Raw genomic sequence first — 13,755 nt, 5'->3', positions numbered from 1 at the left:
TAGCCATGTTTGCCATGGAGAAATCTCATACTGCTGCAAACATTTTGGATGAGTTTAACAGCAAGGTCTTTGAGTGACTGCGCCCAAGAGGGCTTAACATTGGTTCTGTTGCCACGGACAATGGCAGTAATGTAGTTAGGGCCATAAAAGATGGTGGCTATTTCAGGGTCCCGTGTTTGGCACACTGCATTAACATTGTTGTTCAAGACTTTCTGAAAACTGAATACAAAATCAGCAACTTACTGGCCACCTGCAGAAGAATATGCACACATTTCAGCCATTCTTTTAAAGCCCGGAAGCAGTTGAGGGTCAATCAACGTGAGCTAAAATGCCAGTCAAATGACTCATTCAGGAGGTGCCAACACGTTGTAACTCAACTTATTACATGCTTGATCGTCTGTTTGAGAAGTACATACCACTCAATGCTTATGTCATGCAAAGATTAGGGGATCCTACTGTGAGAGGCATGACCGTTGAGATGGGCCAATGGGACCTCGTTAAATTCCTGACAGAGATGCTACTTCTTTTTGAGGTTTTCACACGTGAAGTCAGCAGGGAGGACTGTACTATGGGCCAAGCTATCCCATTGTTGCACATGCTAGAGCAACAGCTGAAGGAGGTGTCTGAAACGTATTCAGGTGTGCATGACAAACAAGACGCATATTGTTTGGCGGACTCCTTAGACGTTCGCTTATCTGAAAATACAAGGATTCAAAATAACATTGTGTCACATCCACATTACATTACTGCCACAATTTTGGATCCACGGTACAAAGTATTTCTGAACAGTAAGGCAGAAATTCCTTTTTCAGACGTGGATGTTGCCAAGTACAAAACTTTGATAGCTGAGCAAGTCATTGACTTTGAAAATGAACGTCTGGTAATTAGAGGCCCCCCGCCCCAGGTCAGAACAAGTACTACAGGGCATCCAGAGTCAAGTTCTACTTCAGAGCCTGAGGGCAGTGCGTTTGCCTCCCAGCAGTCACCAACACCAACACTACCAATAGCATCAACAACAGCAAGAACAGGATCATCCACAGTATAATAGGCAACTGATTGGTTTCTACGGCAGGGTTATGGTAAGTCCAGTGCTGATGCAAAGGCAAAAGAGGCTGAGCACATCGGAGCTCCCCTGAGCATTGAGCGGACGGTCCAGGCCTATCTGGATGACCCAACAGAGGTCTTCATGGATCGAAACCCATTGGTGTATTGGTATGGGAAAAGAAGCCAATGGACAGTGCTCAGCAGACTGGCGATAAAGTATCTGGCTTCCCCTGTCTCAAGTGTCTCTTCTGAGCATGTTTTCAGTGCTGCTGGTGCCATTGTTACTTTGAAAAGGACTAGTCTCTCGCCCAAAAGCGTGGAGAGGTTAACCATGATCAAAATGAATCAGCACTTTATATCACAGGAGTACACAATACCTGAATCACAGCAGGAAGAGGAGAGCGACTTCGATGACGGAAGTAGTGGGTTAGATTGTGGTAAATAATTTAATTACCGGGACTTAATTTGATACAGAACATAATAAAAATAGCTCAGTAAATAAGAGGCAGAATCCGTGGTATTAGAGGTTCGGAATGGGCTTTATTCTAATGGACGATTTCGAAATCGTGGCCTCCCAGTTCCATCACCATGGAGGTTCAGGAAGTGAAGTACATACATTATTGATAATTAATCACTTTTATACAATAGGCATTACAGTGAGGCAAAGGCAAGAGGCGTAACAATTGATAGTAAAGATAACATTTCACATGCGTAGCTGAAGGAGGCGTAATTGGGAGTAACAAGAAAACGTCATTGGTTGTGATGTCACATATGGGTGGATCTATGAAATAATTTCGCAATGTCAGCAGAAATACTTGGCAGAAATGCGCGCGCAGCAGCATGACGTGTGATTGACGTGCAGCTAGGGGGTGGAGGGGACTTGACATTTAGCTCTACATGTGGCGACAGATGTCTGGAGGGTCAAGTCAACCTAATCCCAAATCGTATCTAATCATCCTATGTTTAAAGAACTAAGTTATCCAAAAGAGAGGCCTTCTTGAAGTAGAATCTTATACTATAATGACTATACTGCCTGTTAGTGCGTGTACAAGCGTCTAAGTGTCTACACTAGATGCGAGGGCAGGAATCTTCCATAGCAACAGGGCTATGAATTACTTGTATAAAGACAGAAAAACCGGGCCTTTGCTCGGTAGCTGGCAGAATGTTTACTTAAACTACTAGACAGGAATGCATTGGGCAGGGATCGGAGCAGATAATTTCGAAGGTGAAATACAGTTCTTGGCAGGCAGCAAGCTGATGTCAGGCATCGTGAGCCGCGCAGGGAATGAGACAAAGTTCATGGTCACAGATGCAGGCTCGGACTGGAGCTTCAGAGACAGAAAGCAAGAAAAGCTTGATGACAGAATCAGGGCCTACTTGCCTGGACTGTAAAAATGGCATAAGTGAACCATATAAAGGCGGTGGCCTTTTGTACTTAGGAATGGAATATCCGGCCCATTCATGGCGGATCTGAAAGAGGACATGTTAACGGTGGACGCACATGTATTTGCGTCTTCATAACTGGAACTGGAGGGAACATACATGTACTTGTAACATGCACATAGAACCGTTGGGGTCCAAGATAGGGGACATAACTGACCAGAAAAATCCATATTTCCACATTCCCTCCTTGTCCCCTACTTGCCCATCAAGAGATATCAATCTTCATCAATCCATTGATCTGTTCATATAGCATCATTTGTTCTTCTTTCTTCCTCCGGGATTTTGAACGAAAATCTTGATGTGGAATGCACGATGTGGCACACAGACCACAAATCGCTGGTCCACATTGCAGGCATAAGCAGCAACTGAATAGTATGAGAAGGCCAATACCTAGGAAGGATAGAACTCTCCATCCCCAGGCTGATAACACGCTCCAAAACCAACCGGACCAAGTCCAGGTGCCTGGATTCTGGTGTATCTGGCTTACAATCTTATGAAGGCGGGTTATGGCTTTATATACAGATGGCGAATTTTCTGGTATGAATACACAGCAGCTTGATCCGATGACCCTACAAGCTCCGCCCCTATCGGCCAGGATGACGTCAAGGACAAGACGATTTTGAAGCACAACAATCCGCATAGCAGACTGCTCTTCTGTTAAATTGCCTAAGGCGGAAATAGTTTCGTTCACTACTGCTTCAAGGGTTCTAGTTAATCTACGTATCAGTTTACTATTAGTAACGGTACCTATATAGGGAAAGAGACCTTTATTGAAATCTGTGTATTTTTCCCATGCTGTTTCAGTGTAATCGACTATTGGGAGATCTCTCCTTTCTCTATTGTGTACTAAATGAGTATTTCTGTGATAATTAGGAGGAGCTAGAAAAACAGGTGGCAAAAGGAATCCAATGTAGCAGGTACCATCCCAATCTAGAGGCAAACGTACATATGCCGTCTGACCACATATAAAATAGGAATGGCGGGAAGCTCTAAATGTCGACTTGCCTTGATCACTAAATTCTATTACAGTGGTGCATCTACTATGGCCCATATGTATGGAACCATTCTTTCTTACACATAATTCACCTTTTACTGGAAATACTGACATGGCGGGCAAACTTGGAGTGACTTCGGATTCGACATTCAAGATCAAGAGATTAAGCGTAAAATTACCTAATCCATATACTTCATTTTCTAGATCAGTTCCTGTTCTTTTGGGAAGTCCCTCCTTGTTGGGGTGGCAGACTTTAAGTAAAACTAAGTTCAGATTTCCCCATACCCAGTTGCCTTGATAAACTGCAGAATTTGAATCTAAGGAATTAATTAAGCTAAACCATGCTCCACAGGAGCCGTTGTGTGTGAACGGGTATGGAAAAAGAGGTAGAATTCCTTTATAGTTCTGATAGGGAGGGAGTCGGCCACATATCCAACAATTTGTAGCATTGCTAACCTGATGGGAATGATGTAACATACTAATAAAAGTGTTATTGCGCAGCGCAAATCTGTATGACAATTCATGCGGAGGTAATTCACTAAAAGAATGTTCAGCAGTAATATTATAAACATGTCTAAAAATAGGATAATATATGTGCAACAATATACTTGCAATAATTATAAAAAGACTTAAGGAAAACAAAATTAATAACGTCACTGTGCAATGACTATGCAGTGATTTACAATACGCATGTCATTTCAACATTTTTCGGGTGCATTCTCTATTCAGGTCCAAGGGATACATGTCAGAGACAATTCAACCGCTTCACCTCGGAGAGGACTTAAACAATCAAATTGCTTGACTGATTGGACCTGAGTTTTAGTTTATAAAGTTCGGAATTACTCTTTTCACCAAAAGGAAGTTTCGAGTCAATGGGTGAAGACACACGAGGTGTGGTATTCACATCCGCTGGTAGTCCATGAAATTTCTTGATATGACTTGAATGAATCCAGCCTTTTCTGCCCTCGATCTTCACGGCTGTCCTTGTGGTGAGCAAGACCAATTTCGGTGACTTCCACCTAGGATCCAGCTGAGTCTTTCGATCAAAGTTCCTTACTAAAACGAGATCCCCCGGAATTACGTCATGGGGTTTCACTTCAGTGTTGTCAGGAAAAGCTGCAGCTACCTGTGAACGACAAGATTGTAGTGCAGACATCAAGGAAGCCAAATAATCTGTCAGCATATTACAGTCAATATCAGTTATTTTACGTGGTATAGGCGTCCCCCACATATTTGGTGGTCTGCCAAAGATCACCTCATACGGAGATAGCCCTGTTCGAGAGTGTGCTACCATTCTCATGTAAAAGAGTGCAACTGGTAATGCTACTACCCAGTCGACACCTTTCTCCCTGCATATTTTGGACAATCTAATTTTCAGGGTCTGATTATGTCTTTCCACGAGACCTGCTGCCTCGGGGTGTCGGACACAGTGGAATTTCCACTGATAGCCTAACAAAAGTGAAACGTGTTTCATGAGTTCGGATGAGAACGGCTGGCCGTTATCTGAGTAGACAGCACGTGGTAAACCGTACCGTGGGAAGAATTCTCGAACTAGCTGTTTGGCAGTAGTCGGGGCAGTGTAATCTGAAACCGGGTATGCCTCTGTCCAACGGGAAAGAGCACAGACAACTACGAGAACATATTTGAATCCTCGACATCGTTCCATCTGGACATAATCCATCTGGAGGATTTCAAAAGGGTGATCAGGAGGCTGAAATCCACCCTGCTCTACGGGGATGCTTTTTCCTGGGTTGAACTGACAACAGATCATACAGGTACGAACTTTTTGTTTCGCTGCTGCTCGTAAATGCTTGTTGAACCAGATATGTTGAATGCTGTCTAGCATAGCTTTCTCTCCTAGATGTGCTGGACTATGGACAGTGTTAATAATGACTTGGACCATTGAATCAGGAAGGAACCATACAGATTTTTCCTTCGTCATCCATCCTTGATCCGTTTGGATCCCTCCTAATTCAGTCCATTTCCTTATTTCGTCTGGAGTAGCATGTGTCTGTATGTCAATTACATCAAGAGTGGGATCCTTAACCATCATGCAATGTGTTGGTGTCTGGACTATTGTCTTTGTCATGTCGGATGTTTGAGTTTGAGTAGTCTGTTTAGCTGTTCTGTCAGCTAGATCATTGCCTTGAGAAATGATATCAGTAATTTTCGTATGAGCTTTGCATTTCATAATCGATATTGCAATGGGTAGATGTATTGCATCTAATAAGGCATGAATGAGGGGTCCGTGCTGAATGTGGGCACCGTGAGAAGTTAAATAACCTCTCTCTCGCCACAGCACGCCGAAGTCATGTACAACTCCGAATGCATAACGTGAATCAGTGTATATGTTGACTTTTTTATTTGTGGCTTGAATACAGGCCTGTGTCAGAGCGACGAGCTCTGCTGCTTGAGCGGACAAGGTATTTATACACTTGGTTTCAATAATTTCGGTGTCTGTTGTGACTGCATAAGCGGCCACTAACTCTCCTGTACTTGTTCTCATACATGAACCATCTACATACAACGTCAGGTCTGGGTCTGACAATGGAACATCTGTCAAGTCTTGTCTGGGTTTCGTCGTGATTGTAATAACGTCAATGCAGTCATGGGCTAGTGGGTCTGTTCCAATTACGGGTAAAAGTGTGGCAGGATTCAATGTGTTGCAACGTCTGATTTCTATATGTGGCTGAAACAATGTTAATTCGTAACCTGTAAGTCGCGCTATAGTTAAATGTTGTGTTTGCGTTCGATTCAAAAGAACCTCTACTGCATGTGGTACTTGTACTGTCAATGGATGTCCTAACACTATGGCATCGCTTTGTCTGATTGCTAAAGCTGTCGCTGCCACTGATTTCAGGCACGCAGGCAGAGCCTGAGCTATGGGATCTAATGTACTAGAAAAATAAGCACACGGTTTGTGTGATCCTGCTTGTTCCTGTGTGAGTACTGACAAGGCAGTACCTTCTCGTTCTGTAACAAAGAGTGTAAAATGTTTTCTGTAACATGGTGTTGCTAAAACAGGTGCTTGGCATAGAGCTTTCTTTAAGCTTTCAAAAGCTAGTGTGTGTTCCTGAGTCCAAGGGAGGACAGTCGATGTGGCTGCCTCCTGTGTTGTTAATTGAATGAGTGGTTTTGCTAGAAATGCATACTGAGGGATCCACTGCCTACAATATGAAGTGAGGCCTATGAAAGCCCGCACCTCCTTTTGCGTCTTGGGTATTGGCATGTTAGCTATTAACTGAATGCGATCTGGTGTAAGCTGCCTTCCCTCCTTGGACAGCGAGTGACCAAGGTAAATAACTCGCTGGACACAGAATTGCAGCTTAGAAGGAGACACCTTGTGCCCCTTTTCGGCTAGAAATTGTAAAACCGTCAGTGATGCTTTTTCACATTCAGGTTCGCTTCGGGCGGTGATCAGCAGATCATCGACATATTGAAGCAGAGCAGTGTTGACTGGCATGTGTATACTGTCAAGTTCTCGTTTCAGTGCTTGGCTATAGATGCTGGGGCTTTCTGTAAATCCTTGAGGTGCGCGTGTGAATTTAAAGCTACGTCCATTTAAACTAAATCCGAACAAGTATTGGCTTTCCGGATCTATTGGGACGCTGAAAAAGGCATTTTTGAGATCAATTACAGTAAAGAATGTTGCTTCGGAATCAATAGCTGTCAGTAATGAAGAGATGTCTGGAACTACGGGGTATTGTGGTACAATACATTTATTTAATTCACGCAGATCAATAACCAATCGATATACTGGGGGAGCCTTTGGATCAGTTCGTTTAAGAATCGGAATTATCGGTGAATTACATACATTGGAGTCGGTCTCCACAACCACTCCTTGGCCGATAAGCTCGTCAATGATTTGCAGTAAAGCCATTACAGCATCTGGGGGTAACTTGTATTGTCGCATTCGTGGTAGTACCACTCCTGCCTTTAGTGTGACTCGATATGGTGTAATGTTCATGCAACCAACATCTGTAGTGCCTTGTGCCCATAAATGTGTGGGTAAAATCTGCAGTCGGGAATCCATGTCTCGAGACACATAATGACCTTTGAAATCACGTAAAAACAATCTTACTCCTTCCGGAGAACAACATATTATAGCTCCTAGAGCTTTCAGTGTTTTTATACCTAACAAGTTTTCTGGACATGATTTAGTAAGCAATAAATCTGTAGTTCTGGTCAAGGGTCCTATCGTAAGTGGAAGAGGCTGTGATACTTCATTAACAATAGGTTTTCCTGAAAAACCAAGGGAAATATTCTGTGAGCCTGAGAGGGGTGCCCCTGGAACTTCACTACGTTTTATAGTTGTTCGACTTGCCCCTGTATCAAGTAAAAATTTTCTATCTTGGCCTAATAATTCACTATGTACATAAGGTCCTTCTTGATCTACAGGGACCTCGATAAGGGGTAAGTCAACTTCCCTCTCTAGGCTGGTTCATGCGTATCGTTGGTAATCAGGATAGTCATACTGTGCGGTCTGGTACAGCTGTCGTGTCGTGGTTTGTGTGGCAGCAGCAGGCAACGCTGGTGCGGCCGGCACAAACTGTATAGACTGTTGTGGAGCTGGCATGGCCTGTGCATGCTGCGGTGCTCCTTGTTCATTCTGATCCTGTCTAGGTGGCCGTGGTCTTTCTTTTGTAATACCTGTGGCGATATTACGCTTCAGGACTGGGCAATCGTGTATATAATGACCTGGTTGTTTACAGTAGTTGCATGTCCCTTTTACAGGTCCTGCTGAATCACCGGAATGTGTCGTACCCTTTTTATGTCCTTCAGCTGGAACTGTCTGGGAGACTAGCATTTTCATTTTCGTGTCTTTCATGCGTCTTTGTTCATGTTCTTGTTCTTCTCTAATTCTATTGTAATGGTACTGTAACATTTGTAACATTTGTGATGGGGTATTACCTTGCCAGGTACTCTCGAATTTTAATACTCTATTCTTCACTTGGGGCAAAGAATTTTCAACTAATTTTGTCACAAACAGATGTGGGTATGACTCGCTACTTGCTTTTATACCACTATTTATACCAAAACATTTTTCGAATCGGGCATAGAAATCACTAGTGTCTTCATCTTGCTTTTGTTTACAGGCTGAGATTGCACCCCAGTCTTCCTTTTTCGTGGTTAGTAAACGTGGCAGTACCTGTACTAGTAAACCTGGTAGTGCTTTAGTTTTGTCCCCAAGCCCCGAACCTGGACCTCGGGCCTTTTCTTCATTTTCTAATGCTGTCCAATCTATCTTTTGGTCTCCCACTTCCCACTCTTTTTCCTTGAGTTTTTCATAAATGCCAGCAGGCATCAATACCTTTAATATTGTCATAATGTCGGGATAGGTATACTCTCCCATGAGTAACATGTCTTTAATTTCTCGGTGAAAACCCGCTGGGTCTTTGTCATGACTGGGTACCACTTTCTTCATTTCCAACAATTCTATTTTTGATATGGGCGTATATACATATACACGTTTAAACTGATTGTCCTCGCCCTTTATTGGGTGCACTTCTCGTAAGGGATTCTGTCTGTCCATGTAATACATCGGTCTTTCCTTGATGGCCAGTGAATCATGTTCTGGACATACAAAAAGAATGTACTGCTTTCTGGATTCTAGTATTTCCTTAATTAACTTAGTACCTGAACCTTTCCATCTATTCGTGAGTAATTCAGTCAATATATCAGGTAAGGGACCAGGATCTGAATGTTGGCTTTTATATAGTATAAGAAGTTGTTGAATCATATAAATCCCAGCTAAACGCTGTTCATCTGGGGTGAGGTTCAAAAATGTGTGTGCTACTGTATCATCATCATACTTTCCGGGACTGTCAATCCAATGAACGGCTGACCTGGCTAATTCTTGTTCATCCATAGAATCAAGGAAATGATAACCCCTTCGTTCTCGCAGTAATTTGTCAGCGGCTTGGAACGAATGCTCGGGGGACCTCATATTTATTATAGGTGTTTGGAAATTCCTGTTATTATCTGGACATATCGGACGTATCGGGTCAGTAAAATATCTAGTACTATTACAAGATCTTCCTCTACCTACATAGGCTATGGTTTCTGACTGTCCTGTGGACAGTCCTGATCCTTCCTCCTCCTCGTTTTGTTCAAACTGGTCTACCGCTAATCTCTCTTCGTGTAGGCGTTCTATTTCTTTACGGATCTTTCTGCACATGGCTATTATACATTTTTGCCTGTCATGTCTCCCTTCTGATATGTTCTGGCTTCACCTGGTAAGAGTTTCCATTGTTTCCGGGTCTACCCCCGGTCGGTCTTGATTTCTGATCACACAATTTATGAGGAAACGTAACAGTTCCCCCTGTATCTCCACTTTCTGGTATTCCATAGCTCTGTTAATACTTTCAGAATCTCGCCCTGTTTGGACAAAATGATATATATTATCTAGATGCATAGTCATTCCTGGTAACTTCCCTAAATACACCGCGGCTCGTCTGATACGTAATGATGCCAGGATCATTTCGTCCTCTTTGCCGGGCACAGGGTCATATCTACAATCTACAAGAAGTTCCTTAAGCGTGCGGGAATTTATGAGTTTGGGGGTACGTGGATGTGCTGACTCTTGAAAGGTAAGTTTATTTATTCTGGGTGGCGTAGAAAAAATATTAGTAGCACCTCCGGTAGCCCCGTCTGGGGTATCGGGCGTGAAAGGATTCGTTGAACGCGATACAGCAACTATAGGTGTGGACACAGCTATAGAAGTAGCTGTAGGAGCAGATGTGGAAACGGACGTGCTTGCCGGAACTTGTGTCAGTATTTGATGCTGTAAGGATATAGATACAGGATCTTGGCGTTGAACCTCCCCGGCCGACGGTCTGTGTGGGGCGGGGTTAGCATACTCGGGAGCTGCGTCGTCTAAATATGAGGAAAGAAAAACATCTTCTGCGGTTCTAGGATGCCCTTTAGGATGTACCTTTATTGGAAACAATGGGGGTGGCAAATCTTTTGGTATCCCCGCAGTAGCCTTAGGTAATCCTTCGGCCAGAAGGGGATACATACCCTTCATAAGGGCATTTCTTTGTCTGTCTACTTGTTCTGATTTCACTCGTGTACCTTCTTCAATTAATAGATTTTCTTGAACTTTATTTGAATTCTCTTTACTCTTCTCTTCCTGTCTACGTGCTTTTTCTGTGCGTCTATACGATTCTTTACGCCATAATTCAATGGCGTCTTTCTGTGACTGTCTGGCTTTCCTTTTCCATAACTCTTCCTCTACTTTAACGATGCAATCTGCATCCCAGGTCCCAGCTGCGGGCCACCTCTGACTTTCTGGTAATTCCTTAGTGTAGTCTACCCATAGATCAAGAAATAATATAGCGTCTAGGCCGTGTTTATGATACATGAAGTACCCTGGAGTGTCCCTAGGAGGAATGGGAACAGCTTCTTCGAGTACCCCTTTTCTAGTGGTGATCTGTCTTAGTTTCGAAAAGAGCGGCATATTGAGAACTGGTCTGATACTTGGTCTTGAACAAACTTAATACAATAAAAACACAATAATGAACAGTCATTCACACCACAGTATGCAGAACGTATTAAAAACATTTAACATTTAACCTTTAACTGAGCAACGATGATGATGACGATCTAAGAAAACTTAATCATAAAACATAATTCTCGACATTAACGGAAATTATTCTGGATTTATATACTTGATATACTAGATATACTGCTAAACAGTACAGATACACTGCTAAACAGTGCAGACCGGATTTGTGTACCCAAACCCGTCTGGACCGGCACAACTTATGTGCACGCCAGAACGCCTCCCCAGTAATGGTACTCACCGGGTAGCTCGGAACGGAAGGCCTCGGAACGGAACTGAACTGAACTGGACCGGACTGGACTCGACTCGACTCGAAAACTTCGGACACGTCAGGACATCGGAAACCTGGTGGGCCTCTGTATACCTCGGATCTTGCTCTCTCAGCTAGGCTCTGGTCGGGATACTTCGCACTTCTCACCGCCTCGTCTGGGTGTTGATCGCAGCCTCAGTCGCCCCCGCTTGACCGGAGGGAGATACAGGAAATCCTGCTGGTACGCGTTGTTGTCCGTCCAGCTGTGGCAGGAGACCGGGCCTGCAACGCACCGCCGGCGCGTGAGATGAGAAAGTGTCCCTGTTCGGGCGCCATTTATGTGGTAAATAATTTAATTACCGGGACTTAATTTGATACAGAACATAATAAAAATAGCTCAGTAAATAAGAGGCAGAATCCGTGGTATTAGAGGTTCGGAATGGGCTTTATTCTAATGGACGATTTCGAAATCGTGGCCTCCCAGTTCCATCACCACGGAGGTTCAGGAAGTGAAGTACATACATTATTGATAATTAATCACTTTTATACAATAGGCATTACAGTGAGGCAAAGGCAAGAGGCGTAACAATTGATAGTAAAGATAACATTTCACATGCGTAGCTGAAGGAGGCGTAATTGGGAGTAACAAGAAAACGTCATTGGTTGTGATGTCACATATGGGTGGATCTATGAAATAATTTCGCAATGTCAGCAGAAATACTTGGCAGAAATGCGCGCGCAGCAGCATGACGTGTGATTGACGTGCAGCTAGGGGGTGGAGGGGACTTGACATTTAGCTCTACATGTGGCGACAGATGTCTGGAGGGTCAAGTCAACCTAATCCCAAATCGTATCTAATCATCCTATGTTTAAAGAACTAAGTTATCCAAAAGAGAGGCCTTCTTGAAGTAGAATCTTATACTATAATGACTATACTGCCTGTTAGTGCGTGTACAAGCGTCTAAGTGTCTACACTAGATGCGAGGGCAGGAATCTTCCATAGCAACAGGGCTATGAATTACTTGTATAAAGACAGAAAAAACGGGCCTTTGCTCGGTAGCTGGCAGAATGTTTACTTAAACTACTAGACAGGAATGCATTGGGCAGGGATCGGAGCAGATAATTTCGAAGGTGAAATACAGTTCTTGGCAGGCAGCAAGCTGATGTCAGGCATCGTGAGCCGCGCAGGGAATGAGACAAAGTTCATGGTCACAGATGCAGGCTCGGACTGGAGCTTCAGAGACAGAAAGCAAGAAAAGCTTGATGACAGAATCAGGGCCTACTTGCCTGGACTGTAAAAATGGCATAAGTGAACCATATAAAGGCGGTGGCCTTTTGTACTTAGGAATGGAATATCCGGCCCATTCATGGCGGATCTGAAAGAGGACATGTTAACGGTGGACGCACATGTATTTGCGTCTTCATAACTGGAACTGGAGGGAACATACATGTACTTGTAACATGCACATAGAACCGTTGGGGTCCAAGATAGGGGACATAACTGACCAGAAAAATCCATATTTCCACAAGATGACCTACTTCTGTTCGGGCCACCAGAGTTTGAGGACGAGCTCCTCTTCCCTGACAACTAGGCTTTCAAATTGTTACTTTCTTCCTTCCTTTATTTGTGTGTGTATCTGTCTTTCTGGTTCAAATCAAATCACAACAAATCCATCACCACCGTCTTCTCTTTTTATTTTCCTATTGGAGTTGCACCTCTGTGCATTTAACTGTCCACTCCTCAGAGTCCTGCTCCATCTTCCTGACTCGCCATAAATAAATTTCCATCAAGCCAGACATTTGATGGGGAATAGTACAAGAAGTGTTGCCTCTAACAGCCCCTCCAGAAGAAGTGAAACATGACTATAGCTATCCTCCGTTTTGTTTCCAAGCCGAAACTCTTCAGTGTCCAAAGACTACCGCATCTGTAGGCATCCACAACTCTTCACTGTCAGAACTTGGGCAGGCATCCAAAAGTAAACTCATCACTGTCAGAAGGCTACAGCCTCGGCAGCCATCCAAAGCTCATCACTTTCAGAACAGAAGGTACTTGGCAGAGAAAGACAAGACTCTTCGAAGAAACTTGCTGACGTTTCTGCAAACTCAGTTGACTAATGACCGCTACCCAGGCCATGGCCCATCACAGCACTGACCATGTGAACCAACTTCAACTGCGACAAAGTGCCACAGATGAATAAGAAGAAAACCGAAACAGCGACTAACAACACTCAAAATGAATGTGGAGTAATAATGAGGCCACTGCCTTGTTAAAAAAACACACACCTTTCAGAACTAGGCATCTGATCTGACAGCCAAAGAGAAGAGCAAGACAGGTAATGATGGCACGTACTGGATGCTTGCTGACTCTGAGCGATTGCTGTTGTTTGTTGTGTTGACGTTGTGCACGAAGTCAAACTCTACCAAGCAAAAGTGAATCAAGTGACAGTCAATGTTTCCCTT

The sequence above is a fragment of the Triturus cristatus genome, chromosome 7 (genome assembly GCF_964204655.1).
Source record: "Triturus cristatus chromosome 7, aTriCri1.1, whole genome shotgun sequence".
In the NCBI taxonomy this organism is placed as follows: domain Eukaryota; kingdom Metazoa; phylum Chordata; class Amphibia; order Caudata; family Salamandridae; genus Triturus; species Triturus cristatus.
The sequence above is the reverse complement of the archived record's forward strand: the minus strand, read 5'-3'. Positions refer to the sequence as shown.